Raw genomic sequence first — 16,541 nt, forward strand, 5'->3', positions numbered from 1 at the left:
CATTCGCTAGGTATTGATCCAGGTATTGTCGGAGGTGAAGATTCTCAGGCTCGGTGAGGGCATAAATTCTACTACAAGGAGGAGTAGATCCAGGTATCAGGTCTATCTGGCAGTCATAAGACCTATGAGGAGGTAGAGAGTTAGCCTGATCCTTCCGGAAAACATCTTGGAATTCTAGGTATTCAGGAGGTAACTGGGGAGCCTCCGAGGAAATTGCTGCCAGTGCAACACCAGGTTGAGGGTGACAAGTAGAGACACATTCTGGAAACTGAACCGTTCTTGCTCGCCAATCGATCTGAGGATTGTGCTTCTCTAACCAAGGAATTCCTAGAATAATCTGGAACTGAGGGGCCTTGATCACATCGAACACAATCTTCTCATGGTGTCCATCTTGACTTACTAGCGTCACTTCTTGGGTGGTATGCGTTACTGGTCCGGAGGCTATCTCCGTACCATCCACCGTAGTAATGACGTCCTTTACAGCCTTTGGACAAAGAGTCAGATTCATCCTCAAAACCATTTCATGATCCACATAATTGCCGATGGCACCGCTGTCGACGTAAGCTTCAATCGCATGTAATCGATCCGGATGTTCAGGGCTAATGAGGACCATAGGTATCACGAAATGCGAGGTCACGGAACTGGTTTTAACGCTCGGCAAGAGGACCTCTATTCTTGTCGGGTGAGGTCGTTTCCCTGCTCAGAGTTTGTGACCCTGGTAACTGCAGCTCCTACTGCCTTCTTGGCTGGTTTCACCGGACAGCCTCGAAGAAAATTCCCCGATTTTCCAATATAGAGGCATAATTGCAGCTGTTTTCTCCTTTCCCGCTCCTTTTGTGTTAGTGGTCCTTTCAGGCCCCCTATTTGCATGGGTTCCCCGGAGTCTACTCCTTCGGTAGGAGTTGGTGGTTTGGAAAATACTCGAGCATCAAACTTGGAACGATCGGCCTTCCTGTTCTGCAGTCTGTGGTCAATTTGAACGACTAAGTCAATATAGTCCGAACAGTCTTGCGGGGGATTCACTACTTGGGCTAACACATCTTTGAGCTCTCCACGTAGACCTCTATAAAACAGCGTAATCCTTTTGTCCTCAGGCCATCGAGTTTCCACTATCAGTCTGTTGAAAGACGCAATATAAGCCAAAAGGTCTTGATTACCCTGTCGCAATGAAAGGAGCTCATTGTCCAAGGCCTGCCCCTGTGAATGTCTTGCAAACAGTTTTTCCATACTGAGATGAAAAGCTTAAAAATCATGGAGAACCGGATCATCTTGATTAACTAGAGGGATCGACCAGTCTGCCGCATTGCCACTAAGGTACGAAAGCACGAAAGCTACCTTAGCTTGATCAGTTGGAAAGGCTGCTGGCCGGCGTAAGAAGTGCAACCGGCACTGATTAATAAATACTGCAAACCTCTTTGGGTCACCAGAAAATCGTTCGGGCGGAGCCAGAGGTACATTCCCAGGTAGGTTGATCTGCACTGGGTTCGTAGAGGTTGTTGAAGGAAGATTTGCCCCTGATGCGGGTAACAGAGTTTGTCCGGCTTGTGACTGTAGCAATTGTCTAGCGAGATCGTCTGTTCGCTCCTTGGAAATAATCAGTTCCCTTCTTAGAGCATTTGTTTCCTGACGGGCTGCATGCACTTCTGCTCTTAGTTCCCCAAGTAACTGGGCTAGCTGGTCAGTATCCGAGGTTTCCATAGCGCCTGGGTGGGAGTTTTGCAATAGGCTTTGCGTTCTGTAACGCTCACCTGATTCCCGCAGAGGCGCCGGTCTTGACTGGATGAATGCCGTATCTTCAAAGGTGATGTGTAACACACGGTTGGCTCTTTGGGCTGGACCTCTGTGCACTGTATGTCTGACTCGAAGAGTAAGATGTATGCAGATAGAAAATATGGGATTAATGAACTGGGGTTATTGGGTGCCTCTCTCCTCTTCCCTTTCTCTTCTCCTGTAGAACCCCAAAGGTTAACACCCTCACCTTAGGTAAGTGAACGCCGAGCTCTCCATCTGCCTCGGGGCAGGGTGCCGTAACCAGTTTCTTCACTGGATAAGGGTGCAGGCCTCTTGACCTCAGAGGACTGCTGTCCGTCGTTAACTGCACGAACGGTAAGTTCTGGGCACTTCAAATGTCTTAAAAGTCTTTTGTAATGATATCTCTTGTTTTGCAGGGTTCCGGCGATGGCGGATGGCGGGCTGATGAGAGTTGAGGATCGAACCCGCGTGAGGAATAGCAGCGCCTGGAAGCACGTAAGTAAGCGCTTGTAGCCTGCTTCACAATGCGCACTAACTGTCCCTTTTATCTTGTAGGTACAAGTTCGGAGCTTTAGAGAAGCTGAAGGGTGCTGGAATACCCACTGGATTCGGCGTGGGAAGGAGTAATGGCACGTGAGTAATAAAGTTGCCCAATGTCTTTAAACGCACCTTCTTTTGACTTTCAGATGCGGGATGCAGTGCCGAAGGCCTCCGGAGCGTGCGAAGAGCTGGTAAGCTTTTGTCTTTCAGATGCCGGAATGCAGTGCGAAGACCTCCGGAGCATGCGAAGAGTAGGTAAGCCTTTGTCTTTCAAATGCCGGAATGCAGCGCGAGGCGTTGGTGACAGCCGATGGACCAGGTAAGAGATGCGCTGCCACTGAAGACCGTAGTGCTAACCTGTTCTTTCTTTGTCTTTACAGGTGCTGCTGAAGACTGGATTCCAGGATGGTAAGCCTTTGTTCCCTTAGGCCCAGGATCAGAAGCAGAAGACACGATGAGCGTTCTGCTGCAGAGAATGCAGAATAACGCAAAGCAAGATTCATCCATCGGGTGTGGTTTAAATAGTCTCCTGTAGTGCTTAGGTGTCTCCTTCCACAGCCACGCCTAGGTAAGAAAAGAGTTCCTGCTTTCCAGAAGAGTTCCAGTGTTCTGAACCTAGGGAGTGGCTCCTGCCCCACCCGACAGAAAAGTAGTCCCAACAGGAAAAGTAGTCCCAAACAGAAGAGGATCAGGGGTTCAACTGGCAGGTAAGTAAGCAGCATGGTCTGCTGCAGGTAAGTCCACCCAAGCATTATGAGCCCGGCGCTTCCAGCGCTGGGATTGGGCATCTTTATGAGCCTGGTGCCACTGGCGCCAGGACAGGGTCCAAAAGGTCCCAATTGGGACTGGCTGGCACTCGGAACCGGGGTTATGGGTCTGCTTCCAAGGGAGTCGGGCAAGTCCTGATCTTTTGGAAGCAGAGATCATGACACCACCCCCATTAGACCACCCCTTGGGGACTATTGGGTAGCGGCCACACCACCTTAGCCTCATGGAAAAGGGATCCCACTGGAGAGAAGATATAATACCTGGTAAATCGTCAAATACCGTTCCCCTGATGCGTTTGGCTTCCCCATCGATCTCTGCATATAGGTTAGGGTTTTTCTCATACATCTCAAGACAATTTCCTGAACTTTCATGCCAGACCAGGCTGGAGAGTCGTCTAAATAGTCAACCTCTACCCAGGTGTCTAAAGGGGAATATTTGGTGGGGGGTTGATTTTTGTTTGTTTTATCGGTTATGGAACTGCGGAAAGTCGGTGCCAATAATAGTTTCCTCAGGGAGTCCTGGGACTACTGCCAAATTCATTTTTGTTTCCCTGCTTCTGATGTTCATAGTGACTGGGGTTGAGGAATAGATCTCCTGATCCCGATGGACGCTGGTTATTCGCACTGGCCTCCCTAACATGAGTTAATCAGAAACGTATAAAGTTGGCCCTTACTACTGTCTGTTTGCTCCCCTAGTCAACTAGTGCGAAGACTGATATTCCGTTGAAGGATTCATGTGTTTTGAATGGGTTTGAGAGACAGAGGCAGTTGCTAAGGGTCTAGCTGGCTCTTCTTGTTCTAAATTTCTCCATTCCTCTCCCACCATCCAACCTATTTCAAACATTGTATTCCTAGGACATTGTCTGGTGAGAGGTCCCTTATCCACACATGAAAAACATGCTATTGTAGACCCGGTAGGGGTTTTTCCTTTCTATGGTTTGAGTACTTGCCTTTCTTTAAAGGGGATATATTTCCTTTCGTCCCTTTTTATCATTTACCTACTCCCTATTTTGATGATTTTGTTCTATTTTTTGGGAGCTTTTTCTCTGGGGTTTATTTTAAATTCCTTGGTGGGACGTTTCTGGGATTTGTCTTTACGTCCTTCCGTCCTTCATCCCCTTTATGTAATTCCGTGAGCTGCTTTGCTGCCTCTGCATGGGCTTGGGTGGTTTCAATAGTGCTATTCAGGGTTGGATTTCTAAGCTATGAAACTGCTCGCTGCAAGGATGGGAGGAGGCTATTAATCAGCTGTTCTGCTGCCTAACCACTCTAACAAGACATTCTGTATTCGACCCCCAATTCCTAATTCCAGTGAGTCTAAGTAGGGTTTAACTTGATCGCCCAGAACTTATAACAGGAAAAGATCTAAGTTTGTTCTACCCTGTGTAGGACATCTTGTTTTATCTCATCAAATAATGTAATTCCCAGAGGATTGAGGGTTTGATAGGATGCTTTTAGTTCACTCCTTAGTAGGGGCGTGAGGAGGCATGTCTTAATCTCTTAATTCCAGTGAAACTGTTGTCTCTCAAAATGTAAAAAGAAATTCCCCTGGTTTTCCACCTCCCGATATGGCTGAAGAGTCCAATGCAGCAGAACTGGTCTTTGCTGGCTAGATGCTGTTTTGTCCAGCCTCTCCTGGAATCTTAAGCGAGCCTGGATCTGATGGGTTACCAGGGGGTTGAGTAATGTCGGTACCTGGCAAATCATCACAGAGTCTGTAGAAATATTTACATAAGGAAGGGAAAGCTGATCCTGAACAAATCAAAGGTTCTGCTACATGGCCTTCTGTCGCGGGTAAAGGATTTGGAGAAAAAGTAGACATGTGGTACAAAAAGTCCTTCAAAGATAAGTAGTGTTCCAAAATCCCCAAAGGAAATTCTTCCATTCCCATAATAAAGCCAAACGTACACCATTGTGACCTCACAGAAGGCCAATGAATAATTTCGCAAGATGACAGTCCGAGCTAGGATAAACTCATAAACCTAAGCATACTGATGGTGAGAACATGCCATCAATGGGCTCAAGACAGTTTGGGCCAGAATTCCAGCATTATCATCGGAATGAGACAGGATTATAGCAGAATTATGAACAGGGAATATGCATCAAGGTTGAAGCAAATGTACTACTTGGCTTAATTAACCCCCATTGAATTTAGGCCAATCTAGCTAGTAATAACACTTATGGTGCACAGTCAGCCTGGACATACTTTCTGTGGCATGGCATTTTTACTGGCTGGGAGTCCGTAAATGGTATAAATGGCATATATTGATGCAGCATGCATGGACGTACATGGGAAAAACCAGCATGAATATATTTTTATACTAGCATATTTTAAGTGGAAAGACGGTATGAAATGTATTGGAAAATGTTCCTGTGCACGGTTTGTGATTTGCAACTATTGGGATTTTCCATGTGCCACCAGATTCCTAGGACCTCCTCTGGACACCCCCATGAGTGCTCAAGACAGTAAGGTAGGATGTAGGGACAGTAAGGTAGGAGACCTACCATCACAAATCTCGGGATTCCGAAGTAGGATACCGGGGCTGGTGAGCGTGCATGTGGGGCCGCACAAGGAACTAAGCATACCTTTTGGACCAAGGCATGGATAACGTAGGGTGGGATGTTTTTAGGTGATACGCTGACATGGGATGGAGATTTTGGGCTGGGTATGTAGTAGCAGAGCCTTCAGGGCCAGCTGCAGGTACAGCTTCAAGGAATGGTACAACACCATGTGGCTGACAAAGGGGCAGGGGTAGGGGTGGAGGTCAAATGGGTCAGCAGGTATACCAAAAACAACAACGGGGGTATATGGGAGAGCAACAGCACAGTGGGGGCAGTTCGATCAACAGTGGGTGTGGGAGCACAGGATCAGCAAGGCCAGCGATCCATAAAAACCAGAGTAATCCACCCATTAGGCCCATAGTGGCCGGCACGGATAGCATATTTGATCCGTTGGCTATATACATTGACCGCCTACTGCAACCATTGATCCAAGTTATTCCAACATACCTCAAAGACACCACTGATTTCATCAATTGTATCCAAGAAGTTAGAGCACTGAGTGAGGACTGCATACTTTTCAGTATGGATGTCTGCAGTCTGTACACTTCCATCCCGCACGAGAAAGGGATCCAATCTGTAGAATGGCTATTGCTGAACTCACAAGCGACCAGAGGAGACCCGCAATTCATAATGAATCTATTGAGCCTGATACTGAACAATAACTATTTCAGATTTCAAGGAAATTACTATCTACAGGTCACAGGGACATCAATGGGGTCAGCAATGGCCCCAGTATACGCTAACACTTTTATGTACAGATTTGAGCACACCTATGTACTAGAGAATGTGGAGTGGTCGAAAAAGATACTGCTATGGAAGCGCTTCATTGATGACATCTTCAGGATCTGGTGTGGGACACAAGAGGAATTGACTGCGTTCTTCAATTACCTGAACTCAACACATCAAAGCATTAAATTCACTATGGAAAGAGGGGCACCCTCTCTACATTTCCTAGATGTCTGTTTGGAAATCAAAAACAATCATATCACCACCAATGTCTACCACAAACCGACCGATGTCAATAATCTATTACATTTCTCAAGTTTTCACCCCAAATCAATGCTAGACAGCTTGACCTACAGCCAAATCCTTAGGCTCAAGAGAATTATTTCCAGCAGGCCTAGATGTGGAATGTACAAAGCTTTCGGAGAAATTTGAAAAGCAGGGCTATCCACATACTGTCTTGGAAGAGGCAAAAGAGAGATCATCTGGTTTAAGCAAAGAACAATTACTGACCCCTAAAGTCAAGAATAAGGAGACACCATTACTATATATCTCCAAATATTCTCTTCAAAGCTTCCAAGTGGGAAGAGCAATCAAGAAACACTGGAGCATTCTCCACAGTGATCCGCTCCTTCACAAATTATTCCCCAAAACCCTGATGATGGCTTTCAAAAGGAGACAGAATCTTAGGGATCAACTAGTGATAGCCGAGAAACCTCCTAAAGAGAAGCAAATGATGTTGAGCACAAGGAGGAAAGGAACATACCCCTGTTTGGCCTGTTCACATTGCAATAATGTGATAAAAGGTGAATTTGTGGCACACCCCCAGACGGGTAAAAAATATAAACTCAGAGATTTTGCCACCTGCTTCTCAGTAGGTGTGATATACGCCATTAAATGCCCATGTGGCAAACTGTATGCGGCCCAGACCACCAGGGAAGTGAAAGACAGGATTACCGAACATAAAGTCAAACATCAGATGCAAAAACATTCAATCTCCCCTGGTGAGGCATTTTTTTACAATACCAACATACAGGAGCCCAAATAAAATTTTTGGTTTTGGAAGTAGTCAAAAAACCATACAGAGGGGGAGATTATCAATTAACCCTCTCCCGCAGCGAACATTTTTGGATAGATCTCCTGGACACTCTCAACCCTTTAGGACTCAATGAGGAGTTCTCACTTAGATGTTTCATCTGAAAATCAACTGATTAATGACTTTCTTTTTTGATTTTTATTTCCTTTGTGTGCTCGTATTTGGATGCAACTCAAATGAGCATTATCCACTAGTGGTACCCCACCCTGCCAACTCAGGGGCTACATCCATTACAAATGTGCTCACTGTAATAGTCCATCGATTGACTATGCATCAATAGAGTAATTTAAGATGTTGAACATTATACAGATGTAATCCAATTTATAGCGTGTATAAACTTACAGTGGAACACCTGTTAAGATGATGTAAGTCCGGGATTTGTCAACCGGCGCACTGAGCAGATGTTACTCCATGTATAATATGGTATGAATCTTGAACTCCTGACATGTTCATTAATGCACCTCAATCTGCTGTGACTATTATGTAATCTTCACATGTCTCTAATATTCATATTGGGACTGATAACACTCATTACACTCATCTGCATACCCACACACCATATGTTTAGTTTACCATAAGTACATCCTATCTTTTCACCTTTCATGACCACACTTGAGTGGCTACTCGTATTCTGATAATATGAGAACAGCTCCATTGCATTCCATTTCAAGATGGCGCAGACAGAATATATTGACCTTATGTCATCCTGAATGCTCACAAAACATGCTGGGTAGTCCCTTCTTTATTTTTACAAGGAACACACATCATTGCTATAGTTACCCCTAACACGCTTATCTTCCAGCGTCCTGGAAGGTTGCCTGGGAAACAGTGTATCCCACCACAACTATCCCGAGGGACGCATCGCCCGCATTGAGACACAAGTGGCGCGGCCTCCCGCTTTGAAATCCACGACGTTCTGAACGCTGTCATTGTGTTCGGCTTGCATACCGCACTTGGCGTTATTAGGTAAGAACTAAACGGGAAAACAACCACTTCTGTCTTAGTTGCGAGTCTACTTATGATGTTACTATCGTATAATGTATGACAGTGAACCATAATATTGTTTCAGGTTCTAGTCTATAGAGTGCCATAAGAATAACTGCTATTTAAGAAAATATTGAGTGGTCAACACTGTTTCCAGCGCGTAGGACAATGAGGAGCATGTTAAACTCCTGGACCCTGCCTCTCGGTTGCTGAGAGGCAAGCCCATCAATTGAACTATTGAATTTTTGCATGCCAAAAAATCTGTCTCTTTATAATTAGAACTTGAATAGTATAAACTACAACAGACACGGATTAAAGATGACTAGATTGACGTTAGTTGTCATTTTATAAATGAACGTTAACACCCAGATGTAGGTTATCTGGCGGGCGTTGTAACCACTCTACATTATATGTGCCCCCACTCCAGTAGAACCAAGTCATAATTAGCAAAATATTTGCCACAGATATTCACTTCTTAAAATTCTTTCAATATATCCTGTCTGAGCGATATTTTGTATCCACCAAATATATGTGTGCTGTGTCCACATTTAGGTTGCTGACCTGGCAACAGGAAGGCCCTGCACCCTACTGACGCCTTTGGACTCAGATTACCATTAAACGCTAATTTCGCCAACACGTGTCTCTTTAACTAGTTCTGAACAGGTATGTTGGTTTCCATCTTTGCTCGACATGTTACATTTAAATTAAACACTAGCTAGACTTGGTGATTATGGGTATTAGACATGTATCCCCAAAGATGCACTGATTGCTAGAATTACATAATGGTCTCAACGGCTATCCCTTTTTGGGGAGGGTGTTCGATATATAATATGAATTACATATGTACATGTTATATACTCATCTGAAAACATCATTTACTGCTTGACATTTGATTTGGTCTCAGCAACAAATGATTTAATGACAAAGAATTGTCTATAGTGGTTAAACTATTTTGTTTTAACTAAATAATTTCCTAAATCATTGCATGTTCGTATATTTACTTCACTAAAGATTGCAAAACTTATATGTTTTACAAAGACTTTTACTTAACTGTCATTTGATGGTATACTAACAGTGTGCAGGTGCAGGGGACGGGAGGGCTCCTACCTTTGGATCCTCTTTTTTCTCTCTACATATAGGTGTTTGTGGTCCTGTGCCAGGGTCACGTTTCCTCCCCCGCATCTTAAAAGAATACTGAATAAACTCACACATCCCGCCAATCATATAAAACAAAAGGCAAGTGCATCTACAACCCTTCTCACAGCGAAGTTGACCTAACCAGCAGGCTGCGAGAGCCGTGGTACCAAATCCCTTCACCTGCAATTATTGTAAGCAGGTGGGTCATTGGAAGAATGAGTGCCCATTTAGGCCACAAAGTCCATATCCACAAGGCAATATAATCTCCAATAATGCCCAGATACCACAGCAGGGGGTACGGGTTCAAATGCAGGCAGCACCTCTTGGGGATATGCCTTCAATTCTGAATTTCAATGCTAACCCTTTCATCCCTGAGGACCAAAGCATGTCAAAGGGGGGATTTGAATGGGTTCTGACAACCAGATATGGAAGGGACACTGGGCACCCTCATGATTCCGGTTGACCAAGAGCATTCATACGCCCAGTGTTGGGTGCAAGGGACACCAGTGCCATGTTTGGTGGATGCCGGGCAAAATAGATCCGCTATGCGAATGAATACATTCCCACATGTTCCGATATCCAGAGGGATGTTGAGGGCAGTAGGCATATCTAACACTACTATTGTTCATCAGGTGACAGAGCCCCTTACAGTTATGCTGGGAACCATTACAGACCAGCATGCTTTCCTTTCAACATCAACTGTACATTTGTTGGGGAGCGATTTGTTGTGTAAAATGAGGTGCACCATCTACTGTACCCAGGATGGGGTGTTTTTGAGCGTACCCTTGGATAATGCTGTTGCAGTAATGGCAACATTGAGGGAAGACTAAGAAGGGAAAGAGTAAGACAAAGGCGGGCAATGGTCAGAATATTTACATGAATCAATTGATTATGTAGCAGATTGTTTGTGGGCCAACCACTCTAATGAGGTGGGGTATATACAAACTTTTGAACCAGTATAGATGAAGGTAGACTGCTTAAGAAGTTACCCTGTACTCTCCAATGCCCGTGACACATTACAGAGTCAGGGAATTTAAGTTCTGACCAGCAGCCCATGTAACAGTGTGATCTTTCCAGTGAAAAAGGCAGGAAAGGAGATTTATTGTTTTGTTCAAGATCTAAGGACTGGCAATGCTGTGGTGATGCCTTCCTTCACAGTGGTGCCAAACTACCATATTGTCCTGCATTCCTCCAGAAGCCATGCGTTTCATAGTGGGGGATCTGTGCTTAGCCTTTTTTTCAGCCCACATAAACAAAGACAGTCAGAATCTATTTGCATTTTTGCATAGGAGGTCCAGTGGACCCAAAATCGTCCAAGGGGTATACAGAGTCCCCAATGCTCTTTCCCCAATGGTTTAAGAACAATCTGGATGACATAAAGTTGCCAGGGTGACCGGTGCGGTACAATATGTAGACGACTTGTTGATTGCCTACCCTTCATATGATGCTTGTAAAGAAAACATCGACGTACTGTTAAAAGCATTGGCAGAGAAAGGGAATAAGGCATCAAAAAAGAAGTTACAGTTATGTGCCTGCATGATATATTATATGTGTCATGATATAATGGGGGATATGTTTGATATCCTCTTCACTTAAAGAGACAGTTTACAAGATTCCCAAACTTCAGACAGTAACGCAAATGCAAGATTTCCTCGGGGAAGTCAGTTACTGCCGGCAATGGATCACATGATATGCAGAAATAGTTAAACCATTTCAGGCATATACACGGTTCAATACTGTAGAACCATTACAATGGATGCCAGAGGCAGATGAGACCTTTACTAAGGTTAAGCAGCAAGTAGCAGAAATACCTGCTTTAGGGCTGCCAGATTATAAGAAAGTATTTACTTTGTACTGCCATGTGAGGAGTGAGTTCGCCCTGGCTGTCCACACCCAGAAACACAGGATTTATCATAGACACGTAGCCTATTATGGTAAGGAATTGAACCCAATTGCAGCGGGGATGCCGCCCTGTTTATGATTGGTGGCAGCTGCTGCATTGGCAGTGGAACAGAGTGGGAACATCTAACTGAGGTCACTCTTGGAGGTAGCTTTTCCACACACTGTAGTGTCATTATCATTGAAAACAAAAACACAGCACATGTTGGTGTCAAGAGCTAGCAAATTATACATGCTTTTATTGTACTTGTCAAACATTACATTGACTAGATGCTCTGTTTTGAATCCAGCATCCCTGCTGCCTACCCCACAGGAAAGAGACAAACATGACCCCACCCCTCATTACCGTGTGTCGATAACCGACTGTTTGTTGGTGCCATGAACAGGCCTCTCTGGCGTGCCACTACCTGACTCAGACCCCCAATATTTAGTGGATGAGCCGCATTTTAGAAATCAAAGTGGTCCAGGGGTCGCAAGTTATTTGATGTGTGCTAATGGGGAGTTGGTAGAGAGTGGGAAACTACTCAAGTAATGTCAGCGTAGGTGGCTGAATTAATGGTCCTCCCAAGGGCTTGTCGATTGGCAGCCCAGCAGTCATAGGCACATCAATCAAAAATTGTCAATATGTGCTAGCCCTTTTAGACGCTATAATGTTGACTGAGTGTATCGTGATTGATAAATCTTCAGCACCTCAGGCATTAGATGACCCTATTAGCTGTGTTAATGGTTTTGCTGATCAAACAAACACGGTTTTGCTGCCAAATTGGCGGCTGCACTAGAGGAAAGTGATACTATTCTGCCAGTTAAAAAGGTACAGGAAGTGACCCGTTATAAGACGCTGGAAGATCTTGCGTATATAACGGAACTGTTCCGTCTAATTAAAAGGTCAATTGGATTAGGGTTGCCGGTTGCATGAGGACTCACTGTGGCAAGATGAGCAGGGTTGGTGGCTCCAAAAATATTAATGTCACACCTTGTTAGGATGTACCATGGGCAGGCACATGTAAGAAGAGATGGGATGACTATGTTAATGGGACATTCGTGCTTCACACCTGAATGTACCACTATGTCCCAGGAATATTGTCACAGATGTGTTATTTGCCTACAGAATAATGTGGAGAACGTGTGCCAATCAGACTTGGGTCACACCCTCACCCTTATGGTTAATTTGTAGGATTGCAAATGGATTTTCTTCAATTGCCAATGTACAATCAGTGGTTGTATCTACTTGTGGTAGTGGATGTATTTACTCGATGGGTGGAGGCCTACCCCTGTAGAAAAGCAGTTGCAGTAATGGTCACAAAAATATTGATCCATGAGTTTGTAGCTAAGTTTGGGACACATTGAAAATCCAACATAATTTGCATTGCCCTGCTCACCCCAGTCAGCTGAAGCAGTAGAGAGACAAAATGGTATTTTAAAGAATAAATCAACCAAATTCTGTCAGGGAAAGGGTTAAAGTGGGCAAAAGCCCTTTCCCTGGTCTTGTTTAGTATGAGAAGTACTGCAAACAGGATAACTGGGCTCAGCCCTTATGAAGTCCTTTAGGGACGAAAAATGAGATTGTCTGTATCCCCACCTTTGAAAAGTGTACTTGATAATTTGCAGCTGATGGATGACCGATTACTGGAATAGGTCAAGACATGAATGTCTTCTTTCAGTCTCATTCGCAATTAGGTGCAAGCTGCTCTGCCACGGGAACCAGACACTCCAAGTCATTTGTTGTAGCCCAGTGGCAGTGTCCTGATGAAAGTTGATCAACGAAAGACAGTGTTAACCTCCTGGTGTTGCTAACTTCTAACTCATCTGTAAATGTTCAGTGACACCGACATGGGTGCACGTGAGTCACTGAAATGGGCGGTAGTCCCTGCAGTGTAGTTTCTGTGACCTTTATGGTTTGTCTATCTGTGCTGACTTACACTAATGTTGTAATAAGAGAAAATGACTCTACTGTGCAAACCATTTTAGCCTTAAACAATCTATTTGACTAACATCATGACGTCGGCTGATGTCAGGGCTTGCCATTCTTATAAGATGCAGTGAATAGTACACTGGCAAGAGGGGACTTGTGATCTGAACAGAGCCTGGGAATGTGGGGTTGACCTCCGGTTGGGGTTTGTACCACAGCCCTCCAAATGTCCAATGGGGGTAGTTCCATATCCCTGTGAGGCTCCACCAAATTGAATGAGTGATGAGGACTATTTGAAAGCCTTAAATACCGGAGCACACAGTGATGCCCCATCTAACCTTAGAGATAGAGGCTTGAGCACTACTACTAGCATACTTTCTACAGCTGAAACATTGACTGTGTTGTACCTAGAGCCTTCCCTTGTTTCTGATCTGATAAATTACAGTCAGTCAGTCCTTTCCACCAGGAGGAGGAACAAGATGATTTCCAAACTCATTTATTGGGACGAGCAATCGACTGGAACCACTGTGGTGACTGCCCGACTGATCTTGATGGTAATGGAAGTGTGGTATGAGACATGGTAAATGTACCTACTGCTATGCACCGGGTGGTGGTGCCCGAGTACTGTGAATTAGAGGACCTTAGAGCTATGGTAGGTAGAGGAAGGGAATTCCCTATATGTTTGGAGTGTTGTTGACAATTGTGGATGGAAGGAAAAATACCTGGTCGGTGAAAGTGTGTTCAAATTCCACTGATGTACATTGTCCGTTTTCGGGAAATCTAGACAATCGAACATGCACTATGATTCAGCATTTGCAATCTCTAGAAATGTGCATAGGGGAGTTCATGTAGTACACCCAAGTGTAGTATCATAGATTGTGGTAAAATACCACGTTGAACTTGTCCAGATATCAATATATAGCATTGAATGTGACTATGGCTCCGGTTTTGTTTACTGTCCCTTTGTCTGGCTTTCAGGTAACCACTCATAATCCTAACTGAAGTAAGGGGGCTGGAATCTGGTTGGCACAGCAGCAAGAGGAGTTGTTTGGAGAACAACAGAAAAGGGAAGTAATTGTTAAGATGTGGAATGGGGCTAATACTGCACCTGCAATGCGGGGAATATATAAATGATCAAATTTAGGAGGTTGAGTTGACTGACTTGAAAAATCCATTGGACTTATATGTGGGACAGAGCTTACAGGTAACTACGCACATAATGGTGAACTACTTGTCATTGGCCCCATCAGTCAACTTATTAAGGGTGCAGTTCAAAGACTGATGCTTGGCGTGCTCAAAGCAGGAAAGGACATAGTTTACAAGGAAGTGCAAGACTAGCTGAATACTCAGCCGGTACCAATCAGAGCAGATGTGCAACAGTATAGCTGGCAGAGATTGATGAAGACCAATTCCAGGATAACTGAACACCTGTGACAGTGAAAACATATCTGGTAATAGAGTGGCTGGTACTACGAGGACAAACAATGTTCCTTTATGGCACACGGTCCGATCAAGGACATGTTGGCACTAGCAAGTAGAATACTCCCCCGTCCATGGGCCATATCCAACTGGGAATGGGTGAAACGCCATGAGGTCTGGGAAGTCAAACCACCCAATAATGACTGTCGATACCTCGTCTTTGTCCCAGGGATGATCCCTGTCTTGCGGTTTAGTCTTGGTTTAAATTGGAATTATGGCCTTTGCAGCCCCTACCAACGCAATGTTGGAGAAATCGGGGTGAGGGAAAGATAGCACTAGTTGGAAACAGAGTGTGTTGGGAAGTTGTGGAAGCTGGATATAGTTTGGTAGGAAGAAGCTTGTTACAGGGAAGCAATTGTTGTGTAGAGCTAGTGGCTTCTCCAGAGTTAGATGTGCATTTTACAGTTCATTCAGGTACTAAGCAATTTACTGTGTTCTGGCCAGCTACTGAGAGAAGGATGGTGAAGGTATACATTGAATTTTTGAATGGATGTCCTATGTTAGTGCCACACAACGTTCAGGGTCTTGAGGAACTGGAAGAAGCAGGCACGTGACAGAGGCAAATAAGAGTTTACAGGTACTGTAGATGGTGTAAAATAAAGAGAAGTAAGCATTTGAAGTTGCACATCATACTGACACTATATGCACTCCAGGAGATATTGTGTGTGCATTGAATCAAGAAGTGTCTCAGCAACCTTACATTAACACCACTGTGCATCCCACGGTATTCTCTCTTATGTTGGCAGGAATAATCTAGTTCTGTAGTAGTTGTTATCACCAACACGAAACTGCAGTAATAGAAAATGGGCACTCCAGCTTGCCTCCTTTTCGGTCGGGCCCTGATCACTGTCCCTCTTTCGCCATGTATGAAATACATCAGGAAACTGGTGTACCTGTGCAAAAGAATAGCAGGACTTGACCATAGCAGAGGGATTCAAGAGTGGAATTCCCTGTGCAAAGGAAAAACAGGTGCATCGGGGACCAGTACAGGAGACTCGCAACTCTTACTCCCTCATTTTCCACACCATCCCCAATTTGTGTATCGAGGACACATGTTCCTTCGTGCCCTTTCACTGCAGAAATGTTGCTCTCCACTGAAACTACATTTTTCTTGCACCGTCCACTCTTCCCTATAAGCCAATTTCTCTACACGTTTTACCCTTTCCTTTTGCACTCTCCACAGAGCTTCCACTCCTCCACTTCTTCAAAAATAAATCACACAGTTTCCAATAGACCTCCTACCTGTTCAACACCATCATTCCTTTTGCTAGCTCCTCTCGGCCATAACCTTCCCATGTCACCTTCAAATATCCTTGCTCTCTCCCACCGCTTTGTCAATCTCATTAATCCTCTCTGCCATAGCATTCTTTCCTGTCACCCAGACCAGTAGACTCTAAGGTGGGTTATGCCCCCTTGTATTCCTCTTTTCTGATTTGGTTCCATTTCCTAGGGCATCCCATCATGGCCTTTTCTTGACACTCTTCTTAGTCCACTGCTCCTGGGACCATTCAGACCCACCTCCAGCAGTAACCCATTTGAAACCCTGTTCTTTGTCTCTCTCTTTTCTTTGTGTCAGGATGCTTGTCCTCTGCTCTACAACTAGACAGTGTTCCGTCCTTTGATATGATATGGCATTAATAACGCGCCTATACACAAGTATTTCAAGGCGGTACGAGGCAAACGGAGTGGAACA

The sequence above is a fragment of the Ambystoma mexicanum genome, chromosome 6p (assembly GCF_040938575.1).
Source record: "Ambystoma mexicanum isolate Mex_15411 chromosome 6p, UKY_AmexF1_1, whole genome shotgun sequence".
Classification (NCBI taxonomy): Eukaryota; Metazoa; Chordata; class Amphibia; order Caudata; family Ambystomatidae; genus Ambystoma; species Ambystoma mexicanum.